The 23,672-nt window shown below is 45.6% G+C and overlaps 1 long non-coding RNA gene and 2 pseudogenes across 1 annotated transcript in view; all 3 read left to right on the top strand.

The window, feature by feature from the left end:
• Window positions 1-2,184: 2,184 nt before the first annotated feature.
• LOC139276609 (U2 spliceosomal RNA) lies at window positions 2,185-2,423 on the top strand (annotated as a pseudogene).
• Window positions 2,424-2,543: 120 nt separating this feature from the next.
• On the top strand, window positions 2,544-2,782 carry LOC139276591 (U2 spliceosomal RNA; annotated as a pseudogene).
• Window positions 2,783-5,432: 2,650 nt separating this feature from the next.
• Window positions 5,433-23,672, top strand: part of LOC139275905 (uncharacterized) — a 34,122-nt gene continuing 15,882 nt past the window's right edge. Inside the window, exon 1 of the long non-coding RNA XR_011595785.1 lies at window positions 5,433-5,950. This is a non-coding gene — a long non-coding RNA (uncharacterized lncRNA). The remainder of the gene's footprint in view (window positions 5,951-23,672) is intronic.

Raw genomic sequence — 23,672 nt, 5'->3', positions numbered from 1 at the left:
AACTGAAATGTTTAATGTTTGTAAACTTCCCTTTAAACCCCCCCCCACCCCTATTCCCTACGCCTGATTTGTAACCTACGCCTGATTTTCTAAGTGTAGACAAGGTTTTTCTGAGCGTACAAAAATCTACAACTTACTCCATTCTAAGTTAGTTTGGAGTATGTTTTCACTGCCTAAACTTTCAAAACGGGCGTAAGTGGCTGGACACGCCCCCTTTTGAAAAAAAAATCTGTTCTAACTGACTAGAACTGGAGCAAACTAAATGCCGAGAATTGCAATATCTAAGATACTCCATTCTAAACCAGTTGCTCCAAAAAAACAGGAGCAACTCAGGCCGAAACTTGGCCCCAATGTTACTCGATTAATATTCCAGAGGCCTGGACTAATGATCCGGAGACTTGAGTTCAAATCGCACCATGGCAGCTGGGGAATTTAGATTAAATTAACTAAATAAGTCTGGAATGAAAAAAAAAGCTGCATCATTAATGGTGACCATGAAACAACCAGATTGTCATAAAAAAAAAACATCTGGTTCACTAATGTCTTTTAGAAAAGGAAATCTGCCATCCGTACCTGGTCTGGCCTACATGTGACTCCAGACCCACAGTAATGTGGTTGACTCTTATTGGCTCACCACCATCTTCTCAAGGGCAATTAGGGATGGGTAATAAATTCTGGCCTTGCTAGCGATGCGCACATCCCATACAGGAATACATTTTTAAAAACAGTGCAGCTAAAGACTAGGGCCTAGAAATGTGTCTCAGGCAGTATTGGATTAGCCACACGTTTTATGCCACCAACTGAGGTGAATTTCTAGGCCAATGTCAACAAGGGCAGATGCTCTAAAATTTTGACCCGGTTAGTTCCTGGAAACTCCAACAGTTTGAATGAATTGAACTGGGCAACAAAAGGTAAGTGACAGGTTTCTTACCAGATGCTCTAGACAGGGGATGATTGATAAGAATTTTGTATATTTTTAAGAATGTTACTTTAATAATGTCCAGGATGAAGATACAGCAGCGGAGGCAGGTATAATATGATGAGTTATTTGGGGTGGTGGCAAAACTGAGTGGTGAAAGATTCATATACATGTTTTTGAGTTCAGGATTGCCATTAAACCAGTCTATATAGCAAATTGAAAATAGAAAGAAAGACTTGGATTTATATAGTGCCTTTCATGACCACCGGACATGTCAAAGTACTTTATAGCTAATGAAGTACTTTTGGAATGTAGACACGGTTGCAATGTAGGAAATGCAATAAGAAAATATCTAATAACTATTGACTTATGTATAAATGGTGACACTAATGCCCTAAGAGAAGCAAATGAGGAAATAGCAAAGGCTCTGACCATCATTTCCCGGTCCTCTCTGGCTGCAGGTGTGGTGCCAGAGGACTGGAGGACTGCTAATGTGGTACCCTTGTTTAAAAATGGAGAAAGGGATAGACCTACTAATTACAGGCCAGTCAGCCTAAACCTCAATGGTGGGAAAATTATTGGAAAAATTCCTGAGGGACAGGATAAATCTTTATTTGGAAAGACATGGATTCATCAAGGACAGTCAGCATGGATTTGTGAAGGATAGGTCATGTCTGACTAACATGATTGAATTTTTCTTGGGGGTAATCAGGAGGGTCGATGAGGGCAGTGTGTATGAATTTTAGCAAAGCTTTTGATAAGGTCCCACAAGACAGACTGGTCACGGAAGTAAAAGCCCATGGGATCCAGGGTAAAGTGGCAAGTTGGATCCAAAATTGGCTCAGAGACAGGAAGCAAAGGGTAATGGTTGATGGGTGTCTTTGTGACTGGAAGGCTGTATCCAGTGGGGTTCCGCAGGGCTCAGTGCTGGTTCCATTGCTTTTTGTGGTATACATCAATGACTTGGACTTGAACATAGGGGATATGATTAAGAAGTTTGCAGATGACACTAAAATCGGCTGTGTGGTTGATAATGAAGAAGAAAGCTTCAGATTGCAGGAAGATATCAATGTACTAATCAGTGGGTGGAACAGTGGCAAATAATGCAGATAAGTGTGAGGTAATGTGAAAAGTGTAGAGGAACAAAGGGACCTTGGAGTGCAGGTCCACAGATCCCTGAAGGTAGCAGGCCAGGTAGATAAGGATGATAAGAAGGCAGATGGAATACTTGCCTTTATTAGTCAAGGTATGGAATACAAGAGCAAGGAGGTTCTCGGCCTTTTGGCTAAGATCATGCGTAACTGACCTGACAGGGGAGTAGCCACCATGACCTCCGGGTAATTCTCCCTGGATCAGGAAGGTATATGCTTGCTTTTTTGGAAACAGGAGGTGGGTGGGGTGGCTTGACCCATCCACCTCCACGGAGGTGTGTGGGGGACCTGACCCATCCATCTCCATGGCACGAACCTGGTATTGCAGTACTTCCAGGAACGGTGCAGTGGCTCTAGGCCTTTTGGCTAAGAGCATTGGCGCAGAGTGATCCATGAATGGGCCCAAGGTGACCTCTGGCGTTTGTGATTTGACAAAGAATTGGAACGATTGGCTACGAATTTCAAAAAAAAAAGGAGGTTCTCGGCCTTTTGGCTAAGATCATGCGTAACTGACCTGACAGGGGAGTAACCACCATAACCCCAAGGTGGTTCTCCCTGGATCAGGAAGGTATATGCTTGCTTTTTTGGAAATAGGAGGTGGGTGGGGTGGCTTGACCCATCCACCTCCACGGAGGTGTGTGGGGGGCCTGACCCATCCACCTCCATGGCACGAACCTGGTATTGCAGTACTTCCAGGAACGGTGCAGTGGCTCTAGGCCTTTTGGCTAAGAGCATTGGCGCAGAGTGATCCTTGGCGTGTGCAAGGTGACCTCTGGCGTTTGTGATTTGACAAAGAATTGGAACGATTGGCTACGAATTTAAAAAAAAAGGTTATGCTTGAACGGTATAAACAACTGGTTAGGCCACAGCTGGAGTATTGTGTACAGTTCTGGTCACCACATTACAGGAAAGATATGATTGCACTGGAAAGGGTGCAGAGGCGATTTACAAGAATGTTGCCTGGACTGGAGAATTGTGGCTATGAGGAAAGATTGGAGATGCTGGGTATGTATTCTTTGGAACAGAGGAGGCTGAGGAGAGACCTGCTTGAGGTGTATAAAATTATGAGGGGCTTGTCGAGAGTGGATAGGAAGGACCTGTTTCCCTTAGCAGAGGGGTCAACAACCAGGGAACATAGATTTAAGTAATTGGGGGGAGGTTTAGAGAAGATATGAGGAGTAATTTCTTCACCCAGAGGGTAGTGGGGGTCTGGAACCCACTGCCTGAAAGGGTGGTAGAGGCAGAAACCCTCACCACAATTAAAAAATATTTGATTGTGCAATTAAAGTGCCGTAACCTACAGGGCTACGGACCAAGAGCTGGAAAGTGGGATTAGGTTCGATAGCTCTTGGTCCGTCGGTGTGGGCACGATGGGCCGAAATGACCTCCTTCCGTGCTATAAATTCCTATGTTTCTATATTTACGGGGAGGTAGTAGGGGCACCTGTCGGAGGCTGGGAAACCCGGGAACGCGGAGGTCCAGCGGAATATAATGGCAGGGTCCCATTGGAATATTTTTACTCCGTTTCCCACCCAGCAGCGGCCAGATTGAAACTCTTTTGAGTTTATCTGTGAAAATATAAAACATTAAACGGTGCCACCCGACCTGGGTGACACTCCAGACATTTACAAGGCCCTTTTTTTTTTTTCCCCCTTTTTTTTTTGGCACTAAAATCAGCGGCCAGATTGAAGGCTGCCCTACAGGACAGCAGCTGGGGAATCCTGGGGACAATCCTGGCAATCGAGAAGATTGGGGGCTGATAGCGGGGCTCAGAGCACGGCAGAGAGAGAGAAAGGGAGAGCTCGCAGTGGGGGGGAGGGGTGAGCGGGCCAATCGCAGGGAGGGGTCTGAAGATTGCGGGCTCGGAACGTAGATCTGCACCAGGTTTGCTTTAGGGGCGGCGGGGAAGAAACGCCTTCTCATGGCCCACAAACATTGCTGGAAAAACACTTACCTGCTGGATTTAGTAAGCTCCCTTCAGTAGCTGGGAGAGAGGAAGTCTGGTCCAAAGCCATTTAATCCAAATCGCTGATAAAATCAAAGGCATGGAGCCTCATTTAAAAATGTTAATTAATGACCCACTTGTCCGACCCCAAACCCACCCCGGTTAAACTGGAAGTAGGCGCGTTCGTGGTGGGATAGGTCGGATTTCCTATTTGTAAGATTTTAACCACCGCCCTCTCTGGAAACTCTCCTGCCCGTCCGGGGCGGCTCGGGGTGGGGGGTGGTGGTGAAAGTTTTCCCATAAGTAACTGGAAGAAGAGGTGTACAGAAGGAAACATCTCACGTTCCAAACAAGCCTTCTGAGTTCGGGGCATTGAAAGCTCTAACAGTTAATCAAAGTTCCGTTCTTTTATGTTGCTGATTATGTCACGTACTGTGCCTCTTTTCAAAAAGGGTCATAGCTACGGCAGCATAGAGCAAAAGTCACGTGTGAGCTGGGTCACAGCAGAGGCACGTGATTCAACACTGTCTTCGTAGGCATGAAATAACACTCACTATTGCTTGAATTATTTATCTACCGACAGAAAGGAATAAATATTTAATTAACTAATGTTCAGCATTAATGCCAAAACGTGCAGCATTTTAAGATAATTTTAGCTTTTTATGACATCAGTTTATACTCAATCACCTGTGGTCCCTTATCCGACAACAAATGAAAGTACAGATGAGACATGAGAGTAGAAATTGGTATGCGCTATGCCCGTTTTTCGGGTGTAAAGTGGGCTTACCACACATCAACGTAGCAGTGGGACGTTCTGCGTCCAGGTAAGTCCAGATGGGTTGGAGTGGGCTACTGAAAGGGTCATGAGCGCAAAGCTTGTGGAGTCAGGAAGCACTCGGGCTCCTCTGAATGGTTTCTAATTTTGAAATCCAGCTGTAAAATGTGTCCTACGAATTTAGCAGTAGGACCATCCCACTAATAAATTGGAATGCATTGTGCCTGTTTTATGCTCGAAAAATGGGCATGTCACATAACAATTTCTACCCCCTGATCTCTACTACTACCAAAAGCATATTGAAGCACTGGTGAAAGATCAGAACAGATTTACAAGGATGTTACTAGAATGGAGAGGATGCAACTATCAGGAAAGGTTGAATAGGCTGGGACACCTTTCTCTGGAAAACAGAAGAGTAAGAGGAGACCCGATAGAAATCTTTCAAATTCTGAATGGTTTCAATAGGGTGGATGTAGAGAAATTGTTTCGACTTGTGGGTGAGTCCAGAACAAGGGGGCATAACTAGAAGATAGCCGCTAGCAGAGAGCGGTGAAAATATGGAGCTTGCTGCCACATGGAGTTGATTGAAGCAGCTAGCATTGCAACATTTAAGAGGAGGCTTGATACATACATGAGGGAGAAGGGAACAGAGGGATAATAAGGCAAGATGAGGTAATTAGAATGGGAGGAGGCTCATGTGGAGTATAAGCACCGGTGTAGACCAGTTGGGCCAAATAGCCTGTCTCTGTGCTGTGATTCAATGTAATTCTATATGAGCATAGTCAATAAGGACCAATAGGCTTGATGACCGAGGGCAGCATCCTAGTGGAGCTCAGTCCTGTTCTCACTTTGCGTTCAGCCCATATGGGGCTGGACTTTCCAGTCCTTTGTGTTTCAGGTTTTGCCCGGGGCGGTGTGAAAGGCAGTGGCGAGGTCTCCAGCGCCCCAGTTGCGATCTTCCGGTCGAGTTTTGGGGCGGCGCTGAGCAGGACCGCCGGGAAGAGCTGTGCCGGGTGTGCAACGCTTCTGATTGTGACACTGCCATAAGTTTTGACTTTTGCCCGATCCATCTGCCCGGAAATGTGCCCACAATGACCACCTGGGAAATCACAGCGGTCCAGCATAGCCGGTGGCGCAGTGGAAGATAATGTGCTGTAAAAGTAAGTGCGAGTGTTTTTTGTATTTAATTTTTGTGCGATTTGTGTTGAGGCGGCGTGAGCAATGTTTTAGCAATGTTTTGCTGGGTTTTTTTAGGTTCCCGCCCCCCCGTCCCGGAGCTCACATGGCCCGGCTCTTCAGCTCGGGAGTTTCCCATCCTTCGCCACGAGAGGTGTACAACGCCTCCCTTAGCACTGCACCCCCTAACGCAGGGCCCAGATGCACAAACTTATATACTAAAGCGTAAACTATTCCCGTTCGGTAACGTTCCCACCCCGCTTCCGTTTTCACCTCGAAAACAGAAAAGCCTAAAATTCAGCCCATGGACTTTCATTATGGTGTCACTAGAAAGAAACCAGAAGCATGAACCATCCCCAAGGCCAAGTGTACTGCCCCAACCACTGCCCTGACTGAGATATTTTACTCAGCACAAACCAGGGATCAAACCTCAGAACCTACGCTTCAGTTGCTCACCACTTTACTAGCTGAGCCATCAGGAAGCGTGGTCTCGATGACTTCCAATGAGCACTGTTTCTCACCCAATTATGTTGCTCTTTATTAAAAATTTAATTAAAAAAATTCACACAGCTATTATCACGATATATTTTTAAATTACTAGACATCAACTGTGCATCCAGAAACAGAAATTGGTTAAACAACAGCTCTGCGATGTAAGGATTACTATTGATCCAACATAAGTACGTAATCATCCAGCTTTTGAGTGCCAAATGTACAAAATAATATTGTTCCACTGAAGGAACCTAAATGGAACATTTAAAATGCACAACCCCAAAACAAGCACATAATATTCCCTAATTATCTCCGTTCTCAGCAGACTAAATGTATTCAGTGCGGCACAATGTCACCTAAAAACATTATTATAACTGATAAGCTAAGGAGGAGATTTCTCTGAAGCATGTGCAACAAAAATTATAAACCTGTTTAGTAAAGAAAAAGCAACAGATGTTTTATACACACACAGAGGAAACATTCCTCTCCCTTTGTAGTTCAGTGTAAAAGAAAATTGGTTAGATTCAATTGCTGATAATTGTTGAAAGATATACAAACTGACTATTTTACTCTGCAAATATCTTGATGCCCAGATGTGAATATTTTGTAACAGACTATTTATGCCTTTATTAGGATTATGCTGCATCACAATCTATTGATTATTTTGGGACCTCCAGTGGTTTGTAAACAAAACCACATTTAGAAATGAAAATTCACAGCATACAGATTATACAATTAAAACCATAAAGTTGATTAGATAGTTGTTGTCTCCATTAGTTCACAGTTTTGTGTGCGGAATTGTTCTGTAATCGGTGATAATTCTTTACCGCCCACCCTGGTGTCAAAGGAGGTGTAGTTCCCTCCTTTCACCGAGCCCAGCACACTGCTCACTCCAAAGCCAAAGTGATTGCAACAGATACTTTTTGTTGAAAGTACATTCACAGTTTTCACCCGAATGTGGGTAAAACCATGAAAGAAGGAACGAAAGGGAGAGAAAGAGAGAGAGCGAGAAATTGTAATCACTTATTTTGTTGGCCAACTTTAGAAGTCATTCGTGCAAAACGTTTTTTAAAACAAGAATGTATATTTGGACTCTGCTACGATTTTCATATGCACATGGCCTAAACAATATTTTTGCATTTGCCCCAAGTATAGGAAAAGCACCACAAAAGTGGAATTTTGAAAACGCTGAATTGTGCCGTCTTAGGGAGTTAACTTGCCTCTCACTGTAAGTCGGGTATTATCTTCTCAATATGGTTCGTCCTTTAAACTCACTCCCAGATTCCATCATTATCCTAACGCATAGGCACTGCCATTTGGTGCATTCGCAAGTCTGAGATATCAGAGTTTTAAGATGGCAGAATTACATTTTCTGTCACACTTTTTCTTATATTAATAAAGATGGACCATTTGGCTGAAAGAAGAGGGTCGTTTGAGCATTCTCCATGTTTATTAGTTATTCTTGAATAAGTGAGCAATTTTTTGTAGCTGTGTTACTGTATCGATACTGTGCTTGCCTGCAGTTAAGGAACATACTACATCCCAGCAAGTGCTCGAAATAATCACATGCAAGTGTACATGCTTTTTGCTGTTCAATGTTCCAGCAGTAACCAGACAGACGCAAATGTTCACAGCTCTCTGTAAATGGGCAATTTAATCACAATTTCCTGGAAAAGGCAGCACAAGTCACTGCAGAAAGACATTTACTTATTTCAGGGGCTTTATTGCAAAGTGGTTCATGTTGAACATTTCTCTGAGGAAAATTCCATCATATTGAACTGAAACCCTATTATTGTGTCTTAATGCTTATTGTAACTTTTGGCTGGCAAATTGAAAGTGACAATAAAAGGGTTTCAACTGTGTGAAACATAGTATGTATTGACCAAGTTATAAGCATAGAGCAAATTATACGCAACACAAGATCAATAATAAATGGAACACCAGAAATCTGTTATTTATGCGGTGAAAGATGCCATCAAATAGTGAGAATTCAACCATGGAGAAAACCGAGCAAATGAGTTTTGATCTTGAGAAGCCCAAAGGATTTGAAATTTAATGAAAGCACTCAACCCTTCTCTAATTACCAGTGCCAGGAATTGCATGCGTGGAAAGGACATGGCCGAATATGCTGTTGACAATCAGGCCCCGATATTTTACGAGGGCAGGTTTTGTGAGGCGGGAAGGGGGAGGGAAGTCCGGGTTTCCCCACATGCTGTGGAGATTTGACTCCATAGCGTGCATCTTTTTTTTTTCCAAGCACGTTCCTCGCCTGGAAGCCAGTCTGGTTAACAAGCATGGCTCCATGTCAGTAGGGGAATGCCCCGGAGGAGGCCACAGGCCAGGAGCAGGGGGCCTGGAGTTGGGCGAGTGTGAGCGTGGTGGGGTGGAGCAGGGGAGGTGGCCGCCGATCCATTGGAGATGTCCGATCCTGGGGGGAGGAGGTGGTTTTGATGGGGGACAGGGAAGCAGGTAAGCTTGGTGGGCTGGAAGGAAGCACTCCTGTTAATTAGTAAAAAGCATCTTTTAAGTAGATGTCCCAAGGTGCTTTACAGGAGTATAATCAGATAAAAAAGAATTAACACTGAGCCAAAGAAGGCATCAATAAGACAGGTGACCAAAAGCTTGCTCAAAGACATCAGTTTTAATGACAGTCTTAAAAAAATAGAGAACGAGATTGTGAGGTGGAGAGATTTTGGGGAGATTCCAGAGTACAAGGCCTAAACAGCTGAAGGCACGGCCACCAATGGTGCGGAAAAAGAAGTAGGAGATACATCATAGGCCAGAATTAAGAACATAAGAAATAGCACCAGGAGTAGGCCATATAGCCCCTCGAGCCTGATCCGCATTTAAGTATGTAAGTGCAAAAGACAAGGTTGAAGCGTTTGCAACCATCTTCGGCCAAAAGTGCCGAGTGGATGATCCATATCGGCCTCCTCCTGAGGTCCCCACCATTACAGAAACCAGTCTTCAGCCAATTTGATGCACTCCATGTGATATCAAGAAGCGGCTGAGCAAACTGGATACAGCACAGCCTACGGGCCCTGACAACATCCTGCCTGTCGTGTTGAAGATGTGTGCTCCAGAACTAGCCGCACCTCTAGCCAAGCTGTTCCAGTGCAGCTACAAAATTGGTATCTACCCGACAACGTGGAAAACAGCCCAGGTGTGTCCTGTCCACAACAAGCAGGACAAATCCAATCTGCCCAATTACTGCCCAATCAGTCTACTCTCAATCATCAGCAAAGTGATGAAAGGTGTTGTCGACAGTGTTGTCAATGACCAAAGCAATGACCATCTCCAACAAGCGAGAGTCTAACCACCTTCCCTTGATATTCAATGGCTTTACCATCGCTGAATTCCCCACCATCAATATTCTGGGGGTCACCATTCACCAAAAGCTGAACTGGACCAGCCACATAAATATTGAGGCTGCAAGAGCAGGTCAGAGGCTGGGGATTCTGCGGCGAGTGTCTCTCCTCCTGGCTCCCCAAAGCCTTTCCACCATCTACAAGGCACAAGTCAGGAGTGTGATGGAATACTCTCCACTTGCCTGGATGAGTGCAACTCCAACAACACTCAAGAAGCTTGACACCATCCAGGAAAAAGCAGCCCGCTTGATTGGCACCCCATCCACCACCTTCAACATTCACTCCCTCTACCACCAGTGCACCATGGCTACAGTGTGTACCATGTATAAGATGCACTGCAGCAAATCGCCAAGGCTTCTTCGGCAGTACCACCTAGAAGGACAAGGGCAGCAGGCACATGGGAGCACCATCACCTGCAAGTTCCCCTCCAAGTTATGCAAAATCCTGACTTGGAAATATATTGCCATTCCTTCATTGTCGCTGAGCTCCTTCATTCAGTTCAGTGAATTCGGACGCAGCACCTGTCCCTAATCAGGGGACAGAAGGATTCCCCCTCATACTTATTGTCACAGCAATGAGGAAAAGACTCTGGCTGAACAGAATTTGGTTGAGACTAATTTTCTAATGTGCACAAGTTTTAATTACACCGTTAAATAATTGATAAACTTTTACACTGATGATATCAATCAATATGCAAACCACACTTACAAAGTTGTAATTTATGCCCAGATTATTAGGTACTTACTGGTCCACTTTTACTTTCATTGAAATCCTAGCATAGCAGAATTATATGTTAGAATTACAGAATCATAGAAGTTTACAGCACGGAAGGAGGCCATTTCGGCCCATCGTGTCCGCGCCGGCCAACAAGAGGCCATCCAGTCTAATCCCACTTTCCAGCTCTAGGTTCGTACCCCTGCAGATTACAGCACTGCAGGTGCACATCCAAGCACTTTTTAAATATGGTGAGGGTTTCTGCCTCTACCACCCTTCCAGGCAGTGAGTTCCAGATTCCCACAACCCTCTGCATGAAGAAATTTACCCCCAAATCCCCTCAAAACCTTCTACCAATTACTTTAAATTTATGCCCTCTGGTTTTTGACCCCTCTGCTAAGGGAAATAGGCCTTTGCTATCCATTATATCTAGGCCCCTCATAATTTTATACACCTCAATGAGGTCTCCCCTCAGCCTCCTCTGTTCGAAGGAAAACAAATCCAGCCTATCCACTCTGTCCTCATAGCTAAGATTCTCCACTCCCGGCAACATTCTTGTAAATCTCCTCTGTACCCTCTCCAGTGCAATCATGTCCTTCCTGTAATGCAGTGACCAGAACTGCACACAGTGCTCCAGCTGTGGCCTAACCAGTGTTTTATACAGTTCAAGCATAACCCACCTGCTCTTATATTCTATGCCTCGGCTAATAAAGGCAAGCATTCCATATGCCTTCTTAACCACCTTATATACCTGGCCTGCTACCTTCAGGAATCTGTGGACATGCACTCCCAGTTCCCTTTGTTCCTCTACACTTTTTAATGTCCTACCATTTAATGTGTATTCCCTTTCCTTGTTAGCCCTCCCCAAATGCATTACCTCACACTTCTCTGGATTAAATTCCATTTACCACTGTTCTGCTTACCTGACCAGTTGATTGATATCTTCCTGCAGTCTGCAGCTTTCTTCTTCATTATCAACCAGACAGTCTATTGTTGTATTATTTGCAAACTTTTTAATCATACCCCCTATATTCAAGTCTAGATCATTGATGTGTACCACAAAAAGCAAGGGACCTAGCACTGTTGTGCTGCCGCACATTATCATAGATATTTAGCATAGCTCCCCTGCATCAACAGCTTGATTTCTTAACAACTTTCAGGTAAAAGTCATTAACACACCTATAAAATATTTTGCTTCTATGTTTATACTACAATTTATAGAATACCACTCATCTTTATCAGAAAGTTGACATCAATTTAAAATTTTATATAATTAGATTTGTTTTTCCTTGACTGGCAAAGATACAAATTTGTACCATCTACAAGATGCACTGCAGCAACATGCCAAGGCTTCTTCGGCAGCACCTCCCAAACCCACGACCTCGATCACCTAGAAGGACAAGGGCAGCAGGTGCATGGGAGCAACATCACCTTCAAGTTCCCCTCCAAGTTAGACACCATCCTGACTTGGAAATATATCACTATTCATTATCGTTGCTGGGTCAAAATCCAGAAACTCCCTCCCTAATAGCACTGTGGGCGTTCCTTAACCACAAGGACTGCAGTGGTTCAAGAAGATGGCTCACCACAACCTTCTCAAGAGCAATTAGGGAAAGGCAACAAATGCTGGTGTTGCCAGTAATGCCTACATCCTAGAACGAATAAAAACAAAAATAAGATCATGGCTGATCTTCAACCTCAGCTCCACTTCCCTGCCCGTTCCCCATATCCCTTGATTCCCTTAGAGTCCAAAATTGTATGGATCTCAGCTTTGAATATACTCAACAACATGAGTATTCACAGCCCTTTGGTGTAGAGAATTCCAAAGATTCACTACCCTCTGAGTGAAGACATTTCTGCTCTTCTCAGTCCTAAATGGCCGACACTTTATCCTGAGACTATGTCCCCTAGTTCTAGACTCTCCAGCCAAGGGAAACAATCTCTCAGGAACTACCATGCCAAACCCCTTCAGAATCTTGTATGTTTCAATGAGATCACCTCTCATTCTTCTAACTCCAGAGCATATCGGCCCATTCTAAGAACATAAGAACATAAGAAATAGGAGCAGGAGAAGGCCATATGGCCCTTCGAGCCTGCTCCGCCATGTTATATGATCTATGCTGATCCGATCATGGACTCAGGTCCACTTTCCTGCCCACTCCCCATAACCCCTTATTTCCTTATCGGTTAAGAAACTGACTATCTCTGTCTTAAATTTATTCAATGTCCCAGCTTCCACAGCTCTCTGAGGCAACAAATTCCACAGATCCACAACCCTTTGAGAAAATAAATTTCTCCTCATCTCAGTTTTAAATGGGTGGCCCCTTAGTCTAAGATTAAGCCCCCTAGTTCTAGTCTCCTCCATCAGTGGAAACATTCTCTCTGCATCCACCTTGTCAAGCCCTCTCATAATCTTAAAAGTTTCGATAAGATCACCTCTCAGTCTTCTGAATTCCAATGAGTAGAGGCCCAACCTACTCAACCTTTCCTCATAAGTCAAACCCCTCATCTCTGGAATCAACCTAGTGAACCTTCTCTGAACTGCCTCTAAAGCAAGTATATCCTTTCGTAAATATGGAAACCAAAACTGCACGCAGTATTCCAGGTGTGGCCTCACCAATACCCTGTATAATTGTAGCAAGACTTCCCTGCTTTTATACTCTATCTCCTTTGCAATAAAAGCCAAGATTCCATTGGCATTCCTGATCACTTGCTGTACCTGCATACCCTCCTTTTGTGTTTCATGCACAAGTACCCCCAGGTCCCGCTGTGCTGCAGCACTTTGCAATCTTTCTCCATTTAAATAATAACTTGCTCTTTGATTTTTTTTCTTCCATAGTGCATGACTTCACACTTTCCAACATTATACTCCATCTGCCAAATTTTTGCCCACTCACTTAGCCTGCCTATGTCCTTTTGCAGATTTTGTGTGTCCTCCTCACACATTGCTTTTCCTCCCATCTTTGTATCATCAGCAAACTTGGCTACGTTACACTCGGTCCCTTCTTCCAAGTCATAAATATAGATTGTAAATAGTTGGGGTCCCAGCACTGATCCCTGCGGCTCCCCACTAGTTACTGATTACCAATCCAAGAATTAACCATTAATCCCAACCCTCTGTTTTCTGTTCGTTAGCCAATCCGCTATGCATGCTAATATATCACCCCCAACTCCGTGAACATTTATATTGTGCAGTAACCTTTTATTTGGCACCTTGTCAAATGCCTTCTGGACGTCCAAATACACCACATCCACTGGTTCCCCTTTATCCATTCCTTTTCTACTCAATCTCTCCTTATAGGACAATCCTTTCAAACCAGGAATCAATTTAGAATTGGAGGAACCAAGAACTCTTGGAGGGTTGGAGGGCTGGAGGAGGTTACAGATATAGGGAGAGGTGAGGCCATGGAACAGGAGGATGAGAATTTTAAAATAGAGGTGTTTTAAAACCTGCCTTTCCCCTTTACAGATGAGATGGATGTGCTTTATATTTCTAGCATTCTCTGCTTTCCAGCTGTTGGTGTTTTTTGCCTCCTTTTATAAATGCGGATTAAAACAATCCATTTGCAAATGTGTGCTCCGCAGTTCATTCAAGTGTTCGTTCAGCAACTCAATCTCAATTAAAGCAACACCAGCATTAAAGGAAACATGTGCTTCTTACAAAAAGGAGATTAAAGTTCTGCAACATGCTGTTCCAGAGGTGAAATTTAGCATGATAGACAAAATATGTTATGGAAGATTTTATGCTTGGCTCAGGAGTTCTATGAAGTCGGAATGAACAAGCTTTCTGGAATGAAGTCAACTTTTGATTTGATGCATTTGAATTGTATGCCGATTACAAAATTCTGCTTAAAGCAAATAGTCATGAATCTGGAGCCAGTTATGTTAAAATATGTGATTCATCAGATTTACAGCATTACTACTATAGTGTTTGGCTCTTGTTTCTGGCTGTAATCCACGTGAGGGAGCTCAGCTTCAACATCCCTTTGCTTAACAATGTTCTGGGGCCTTCCCTTTGAGGAAATATAAATAAAGGTGGCCACTCAGCCACTCACAGTATATAAATCTATAAATTATTGAACAACCTACCACCAGGCCCGTCTCAAATCTGGAAGGCCATTTTGGATCGTTGCCGAAGCCCTTCTGCGATCTCTCCTCAGCCTTGATGATCGATGGAAAAATGCTTGGAAGAACTGTGACATACGGAATAGATTCCCGATAGAGGACCCCACAGTACAACCTTCCTTGCAAACTGTCGACAACCATTACCTGCCTCAGAACGGGTCATGGTCGATTCCGCCACCTTCTCCATAGGTGGAAGATTGAAGCATCCCCATCAGGCGACTGTGGAGCTCCTAATCAGACCCTGGAGCACATCATTGAGCACTACCCTCAGAGGAAAGTCGCAGACAGCCTACAAGATATCCACGCTTTTACACCGGAAGCTTTGGTCTGGATATCCAATTTGGATCTTGATGTTTGATTTGCTTTGCTACTACCATACGAAAGAATATAAATCCAAAGGATGCTCATTATAGCATCCAATTGTTTCTGAAATGATTGCAGGGTTTCCTTCTCCATTATCCTACTCCAGGTTTATTCCTTGTGTTGATCATTCTTTGACTCTGTCCCAAATGCGGCGGTAATTGCGTTAAAATGGTAGCACTTAAACCACCCTGGTTGTGCTTGAATGGTGATCGCTTCCATCTTGACTCAGGTTAGAACCTAGGCTGCCCAGGTACCTGCCTGTATCAGGCACCAGCATTAAATATTTAAATTCAGCATGGCCAAAGTATGGACATTGAGCACCGGGAAGCCAGCCAAGAATCTGAAGAGGAAGGGAACAACTCATCATTTGAGTACAGGGGCAGGGAGGTGTTGCTACAGTTGTACAGGGCCTTGGTGAGGCCACACCTGGAGTATTGTGTACAGTTTTGGTCTCCTAACTTGAGGAAAGACAATCTTGCTATTGAGGGAGTGCAGCGAAGATTCACCAGACTGATTCCCGGGATGGTGGGACTGACCTATCAAGAAAGACTGGATCAACTGGAGTTCAGAAGAATGAGAGGGGACCTCATAGAAACGTTTAAAATTCTGACGGGTTTAGACAGGTTAGATGCAGGAAGAATGTTCCCAATGTTGGGGAAGTCCAGAACCAGGGGTCACAGTCTAAGGATAAGGGGTAAGCCATTTAGGACCGAGATGAGGAGAAACTTCTTCACCCAGAGAGTGGTGAACCTGTGGAATTCTCTACCACAGAAAGTTGTTGAGGCCAATTCATTAAATATATTCAAAAGGGAGTTAGATGAAGTCCTTACTACTAGAGGGATCAAGGGGTATGGCGAGAAAGCAGGAATGAGGTACTGAAGTTGCATGTTCAGCCATGAACTCATTGAATGGCGGTGCAGGCTAGAAGGGCTGAATGGCCTACTCCTGCATCTATTTTCTATGTTTCTATGTTTCTATCAACTGGAAGCTCGTGTCGCTGGAGACAACCTAACACAGTAGCGATTCACAAAGTTCTCTCCCTTCAACCCTGCCAACCGCAGTTCTCTACAAAATTTCCTTCTCTCCTCTTCAACCCTCCTCAGGTGAAAACCACTCCAGTCACACACACACATGCCATCTGAAAACACACAAAACCAAAAAGGTTCCAACTGGAAACTGTCAAGTATTTAACCATCTTGCAATGACAATAGTCATGTAACTGTAACTCATGCACACTGTACCTGTACCATAGAAATGCACACCCTGACCACAGGGGGTGAACTTGCGGGAGACACTGCGAAAAGCTGCAGGTTCCAGCAATATACCTGCAGGATTTGTAATGTCAGTGGACACTTGGCCAGGATGTGCAAAAAGGCAGTAGCGAGGCTAATCTGCGAGACAGAGGAACCAGACGAGAGGTCTGCAATGCAGAATGAGGCCTGGGGTCAAGCCATAGATGCTGAAGTTCAGCAGGTTCATGTGGCTGACGTCCACAGCTCATACACTAAAACGCCACCTATGATGATGCAAGTCTTACTGAATGGCATCCCGGTGCACATGGAGCTGGATACGGGAGCTAGCCAGTCACTCATGAGCGCCCAACAATTTGAGAGACTATGGCCACACAGAGCTAGCAGGCCCAAACTGGAATGCATTGAGACGCAGCTATGGACGTACACCAAAGAGATCATCCCAGTGCTGGGCAGTGCAAACTTGGTGGTAACACATAATGGATTACAGAACCGACTGCCACTCTGGATCATTCCAGGAAATGGCCCCGCGCTTTTGGGGAGGAGTTGGCTAGCTGAGATGAATTGGAAATGGGGGGATGTGCACGCCATTTCATCCGTGGAGCGAAGTTCATGCTCACAGGTCCTGCAAAAATTCGGGTCACTGTTTCAACCTGGTGTCGGAACGTTCAAGGGCACTAAAGTAGTGATACGCATCACTCCGGACGCCAGACCAGTGCACCACAAAGCCAGAGCGGTGCCATACGTGATGCGTGAAAAAATTAAATGTGAACTGGACAGGCTGCTCAGAGAGTGCATAATTTTGGCCGTTGAATTCAGCGACTGGGCAAGTCCCATCGTTCCCGTCCTCAAAGCAGATGGCTCGGTTAGGATTTGTGTCAAGACCAAAACTGCTTCCGAGAGCGGAGGACCTTTTTGCCACGCTGGCAGGTGGCAAGCTGTTCATGAAGTTGGACCTCACTTCGGCCTACATGACTCAGGAACTGGCTGAAGAATCCAAGCTACTGACCACCATCACGACACACAAGGGATTATTTGTCTACAACAGGTGTCCGTTTGGCATTCGTTCGGCAGCAGCCATCTTTCAGAGAAATATGGAAAGCTTGCTCAAATCCGTTCCTGGAATGATCGTATTCCAAGACGACATTCTCATAACGGGTCGAGACACTGAAGAACACCTCCACAACCTGGAGGAGGTGCTACACCGATTGGATCGGGTAGGCTTGCGGCAGAAAAAGGCCAAGTGTATGTTTTTGGCTCCAGAGGTCGAGTTTTTGGGCAGGAGGGTTGCCGCAGACGGGATCCGGCCCACTGAATCAAAAACGGAAGCGATCTGCTGGGCGCCCAGGCCCGGCAACACGTCGGAGTTGCAATCATTCCTGAGACTCTTGAACTATTTTGGGAACTTTCTGCCGAACTTAAGCACATTGTTGGAGCCGTTACACTTGCTCTTGTGTAAAGGTTGTGAATGGTTTTGGGGAGACTGTCAAGAACGGGCTTTCAATAAGGCGAGGAACCTACTGTGTTCCAAAAAACTGTTGACTTTGTATGACCCCTGTTTTAACATGCGATGTGTCATCCTACGGGGTTGGGTGTGTGTTGCAGCAGGGTAACGATGATGGCCGACTCCAACTGGTGGATTATGCCTCCAGGTCGCTCTCCAAGGCAGAGCTTGGATATGGCATGGTCGAGAAGGAAGCACTCGCATGTGTTTACGGTGTGACAAAGATGCACCAGTACCTTTTTGGTAGACAATTCGAGCTAGAGACAGACCACAAGCCGTTAACATCCTTGTTGTCCGACAGCAAGGCTGTCAGCGCCAGTGCGTCAGCTCGCAGCTCGCTGGCTGCGTATGACTACACCATACGGCACCGGCCAGGCACCGAAAATTGCGCTGACGCACTCAGCAGGCTCCCACTGGCCACCACCGAGGGGGCGTCGGAGCAGAGCGCCGAGATGGTCATGGCCGTTGAGGTTTTTGACACCACAGGCTCCCCCATCACAGCCCGCCAGATCAAACCCTGGACCAACAGAGACCCCCTCCTATCCATGATAAGGAAATGTGTCCTGACTGGGGATTGGGCGCCCGCACACAGGGCGCGCCCCGAGGAAGTCAGACCGTTTCAGAGACGGATCGATGAGCTCTCCATCCAAGCTGACTGCCTATTATGGGGCAGCCGGGTAGTCATGCCCCAGAAAGGAAGGGAAGCGTTCATCAGGGAACTCCACAGCGAGCACCCTGGCATCGTGTTAATGAAGGCCATTGCCCGGTCACATGTATGATGGCCGGTGATTGACTCAGACCTGGAACACTGGGTTCGCAAATGAACGACGTGTGCCCAGCTGGGCAATGGTCACGTATTCATGTAGACTATGCGGGCCCGGTCATGGGGAAAATGTTCCTGATCGTTGTCCATGCATATTCGAAGTGGATCGAGTGCATCATATTGAACTTGTGCACGACATCCATCACCGTGGAGAGTCTGCGTACGGTTTTCGCGACCCATGGCTTGCCGGACATCCTGGTCAGTGACTGGCCCATGTTTCCCCAGCCATGAATTCCACGAGTTTATGTTGGGCAATGGTATCAAGCACGTCCGGACAGCGCTGTTCAAGCCGGCTTCCAATGGCCAGGCAGAACGGGCGGCCCAAGTCATAAAACAGAGCATGCTATGCATCCAAGGACCCTCCCTTCAGTACCACCTATTGTGTCTCCTGCTGGCCTACAGGCCCCGCCCACACTCGCTCACGGGAGTCCCGCCAGCTGAACACCTCATGAAATGCACGTTCAAGATGCGGCTGTCCCTCATTCACCCAGCCCTGGCAGACATTGTTGAGGGCAAGCGCCAGTCCCAAACCGAGCTCCATGATCGAGGCTCAAGGGGGAGGTGTATAGAAATAGATGACCCGCTATTTGTTCTTAACCATGCTTTGGGACCCAAGTGACTTGAATGCACCGTAATTGGCAAAGAAGGAAATAGAGTCATGGTGGTCCAACTAAACAATGGGCAGATATGCCGCAAACACTTGGACCAAGTAAAGAAAAGGTTCAGCATAGACACGGAGGAACCTGAAGAAGAGCATGAGATGCCACCCACACCATTGCCAGCGTACGAGCAACAAAGACAGCCCTCAGCATGCACAGTCCCTGCGGCCAGCCCGGACAGGCCGGAATCACCTCAAGTGACAGAGACGCGTGCCGAGACTCAGCCACCAGAGCCACAACTGCGGCGCTCCACGAGACCACCTGACAGACTTAACCTCTGAAACAAAAAGACTTCAGGGGGGGAGGTGATGTCATGTATTTAACCATCTTGCAATGACATAGTCATGTAACTGTAACTCATGTACACTTTACCTGTACCATAGAAATGCACACCCTGACCACAGGGGGTGAACTTGCAGGAGACACTCCTCACCTGGGTTTCCAGGTATAAAAGGGGAGGTCCCACCCAGGGTTAGCAATAAAGGTGAAGGTCACAGAGTGACCGTGTCTGATATATCCATGCCTCGTGTGAGTTTGTAGTAAGGTGCCGGGACACTACTGAACCCGCAACACCCATGGCATAATGTAGTCACGCAGATGTTATCCAATAGTGTCTTTTCCAAGTGCCCTTTTTCCTACTCAGTGCTCCTACACATTGCTGTCTCTGTGGTTTCATTATGGCTGGTGGAAAGCCACTGTTATTCAAATGCATGGAATTGAGATACTTGTTGTGGGCGACCTCTAGGAGAACAGCTGCAAAAGAGATAGGCTGCAGACTGTTCTTTCATGTCTTTTAGGGAAGGAAACCCGCCGCCCTTACCAGCTCTAGCTTTTATATGTGACTTCAGTCTCACACCGACGTGCTTGACTTGTATCTCAGCCACCGTCTCAGATCAACTAGGGATGGGCAATAAATGCTGGTCTTGCCATTAACACCCACATCCTGAGCATGAATGAAACAGAAGACTCTGCTGCAACTTCCATAAAGGACACCACCGCTCCCTGGTAGATCTCAGGGAAGTCATTCCTGGCGTCATAACAGCGCACGTGCTGGAGGCAAATGCCGTCGTATTCTCTGCCAGGACATGGCCCTTCTTTGGCTGGTTATCCAGTGCATCCACTATATGCAGGCGCACTGCCAAGATCCTTTTTTAAAGGCTGGCGTGCTGAGACTACGTCTCCACTGTCCTTAGCAGTGCTTGGATCTAACCACGCTCTCCAGCCAGCATTCTCCTCCGCTGTCCTCTCCACCACAGCCAGCGGCCGCTGATTTCTGATGTGCTGTTCACCCCGTGAAGACCCCTCCAACTCACTAGTTAGCCCACCCGGATGCTGATTGTAAGTGGGTATAGTATTGTAAGGGGATAAAATACTGTCACCAAAGTGGAAGTAGACATTCGCTTATATGCATGTAAAGCTCGCTTATAAAACTCACTTACACATGGGTTTAAAATGGAGAACCAGCTTGTTGTAGGCATTAGGGCAATGGCACCCGTAGTATAAGGTTAGAACTATATGTAACTTGAATCATAAAATGGCTACCAGTGAAGCCTTAAGGGATTTCCGTTCGCTGAATTAGACCGCATTCCTGGAAACTGATAATTGTTGTTTCCCACACACAGGACTAACAAGCAAATTCTGCAGGTGTCTTTAATCAGCCAAGCCTCAGGACTGAATGTTCTGGTGGAAGTAAGGACAATACGACTCTGTAACAGGATTAAGATAAGGAGGCTACCAAAGACAGCACCCAAGGACAGTAAGATAAAGGGAGGCCTGGAACATGAGTCGTTCCTAGCAACACATCTCTTAGCAACACATCTCTTAGCAACACATCTCTTGGCAACACATGAGCCACTTTACGTTTAGAGACTAACTCTATCTATTGGTCTAATTTAACTGTAGTAAACTGTTGTATGTAACTGTAGTAAACTATTGTAAAACATATAAAGATCCATGAAACCCTTTCTTCTGCGGAGTGAAGTGCCTGGATCCAGTCCTGAGGCTTCCTCCCCGCTGGTGTTAATAAAGGCCACATTGGCGTTGGAACCGACTCTGAGTGTTGAGTGATTCTTCTGATAAAACACTAACACTAACACAGCTAAAAAGCAAAGCTTGCTGTAAATGCGTTGAACTCTAGCACAGACTGATAGTATTGACTGGTAGTTTTGACTAGAGTTCTTGGGAAAGGGATAAGGAGCACCACCCTGGGAAGCAAGGTTAATCAACACATCATGAGGAACTGAGGCAAAGTTGACACCACTGAACCACACATTCCATAAGACTGACAGGTGATGGGAGATGGACAGGTTGGGGGAACCACTCAGAGCCAGTCTGATAAGGGTCAACGAATCAATGTAACTTCGCTGATAAGCAGTCGGCCAATCGGTGGTTTTGAGAGCGGGTCACACACCTCAGTAAATGTATAACTGTAGATGTAAAACCTTTGTTCTTAGATGGGTTCATCAGAACTCTTCCCCTGCATGCTTGAATAAAAACCGGTTGAATCTAGGTTTCGTCTGAGTGATTCCGTGGTCACTATATGGGCGGGCAGGTGTCGATTCATTACACAGTGAGTCCATCTTGAAGGAAAGTCTTCTTTTTATCCCAACGCTGATCACTGTGCAGGTGCTGAGTAAAGAGGGAGTGGATGATGGTGCAGACTAGCCTGGCTTGCATTCTTCTATAGCAGGGGCAAAAAGAAGGGAGGAGTAATAATGACTAAGTAACAGCCAGGTTAGGGAGCCTCGGACATGTGGAGTGGTGAGGCATCACCGATTTGGCCAGCTCCCTAAAGGAGCTGCACATGGAGAGCAGATAGAAAGCAAGAGTAAATGATCCTGCTGCTCCATTTCTTCAACCTCTCCATTGTTGGCCCTCTGAGGGAGGCCTGTGCCCAGAATTGTCAGCTTCCTGATCCATGGATGTGAGGACCTGAAGGGTGGCTTCCTGTTCTCATCCTTTTTGCAGCTATGGAACCACATAGAAAGAAGGGGTGCTTGTGAATGCATGGCTGTATCAAAGACTTGTGGAGCTTGTGTGAGGCATAATGATGATGAGTGTGACATACAGAAAGCAGTGTGCAGGACGGGGAGGTGTCACAAAGCAGGAAAATGGCAGGAGGGTGACAGTTGTTGTCAAAGACATGAAGATTGCTTAGATTTCCCTGTGCAGCCAGATGCCCACAATATGCTGCAGCTACCAGTTCTGAAGGCAACAACAGCTGTTGATAGTACAGCTGAAACAAGGGGGAAGAAAGGCTTAGCGCCCAATGCTAAATATAGGTAAAGTATGTGGAGAGAGACAAAAAGACAGAGACAGAGAAAAACAGGAGCTCTTAGAGTGGTGTGGTGGAGGAGAAGCAAAGGGTTGTGTCAGGATGTGATGCAGAAAAGGAATCATCACAAGAAGTGAAACTTACCCTGGCTGAGCAAGTCAGGTCATTAAACTCCTTTCTCCATTACGCCTCTGTCTGAGGCTGATTGTATTGACATGCTCAGCTATCTCCCGCAAGACCTGCCACAGCGTTTGCCTCATTAATCTCATCCACTAGAGGGGACAAGGATGTTCCTGCCCCTCCTCACTTGCTCAAGGGCAGCATCTGAAACTCCAGGTGCCCCATCATATGATACGGGGCCCAACCATCGAAACGTTTTGGGCCTCTCTCACCTTTGACCTGTAGATGTGGTGTTGATTTGACACCTCAAGTGAAAATCAGCCCCGGTGTCTGGATAATGTGTTGACATCTTTCCCCAAGCATTCCTTTGACTAGTTCTTTCTGCACCCCTGCTCAGTTATTTTTTGAGTTTTGGTCACTTCTCCAAAGTTTTCGACCAATTCCTACTCAGTGTCTAAATAACCACTATGCCACTCCACCCCCACCCCAAACAAAATCTGGTGAGGTTTGACTACAGTAAAGTGTTATATAAAATAAATTGTCTGCCCAGATTAATAGAAATTCTATGCCATGAGGGATGGAGGGATAAACAGTTTTTTGTCAATAAAATAGGAGCCTGTGTTTTAAGGCCTGATTCTGAAAATCTTTTACACCCAAGAAATAATGCATTATTTGTTCAGTTGGCTTCAATCCTACTGGCAGATTTATTCTGCCTTTGGTTAGTAGCATTCCCATCTCTAGCCAAATGTTTTAAGATTCAAGTGCACTCCAAAATGTAAGCACATAATCTGGGCTGACTCTTCATTATATGTGAAACTCAGATCTCGGAGAGATGTAATAAGTTGCGATATGAATGCACGCCTTTTTCTTTATTTTCAACCAATAAAATGTCATGTCCAAAAGGAGATCCTTTTGAGGGGCAAGGCAGTCAAACTCAAATAATTTTCTTGTAAGTGTGAAAAAAGTAAATTTAGCCTATAAGTGATTCCATTGTAATTCAGTCCGCTGGCCTAA

Source organism: Pristiophorus japonicus, chromosome 11 (assembly GCF_044704955.1).
Source record: "Pristiophorus japonicus isolate sPriJap1 chromosome 11, sPriJap1.hap1, whole genome shotgun sequence".
In the NCBI taxonomy this organism is placed as follows: Eukaryota; Metazoa; Chordata; class Chondrichthyes; family Pristiophoridae; genus Pristiophorus; species Pristiophorus japonicus.
The sequence above is the reverse complement of the archived record's forward strand: the minus strand, read 5'-3'. Positions and strand labels throughout refer to the sequence as shown.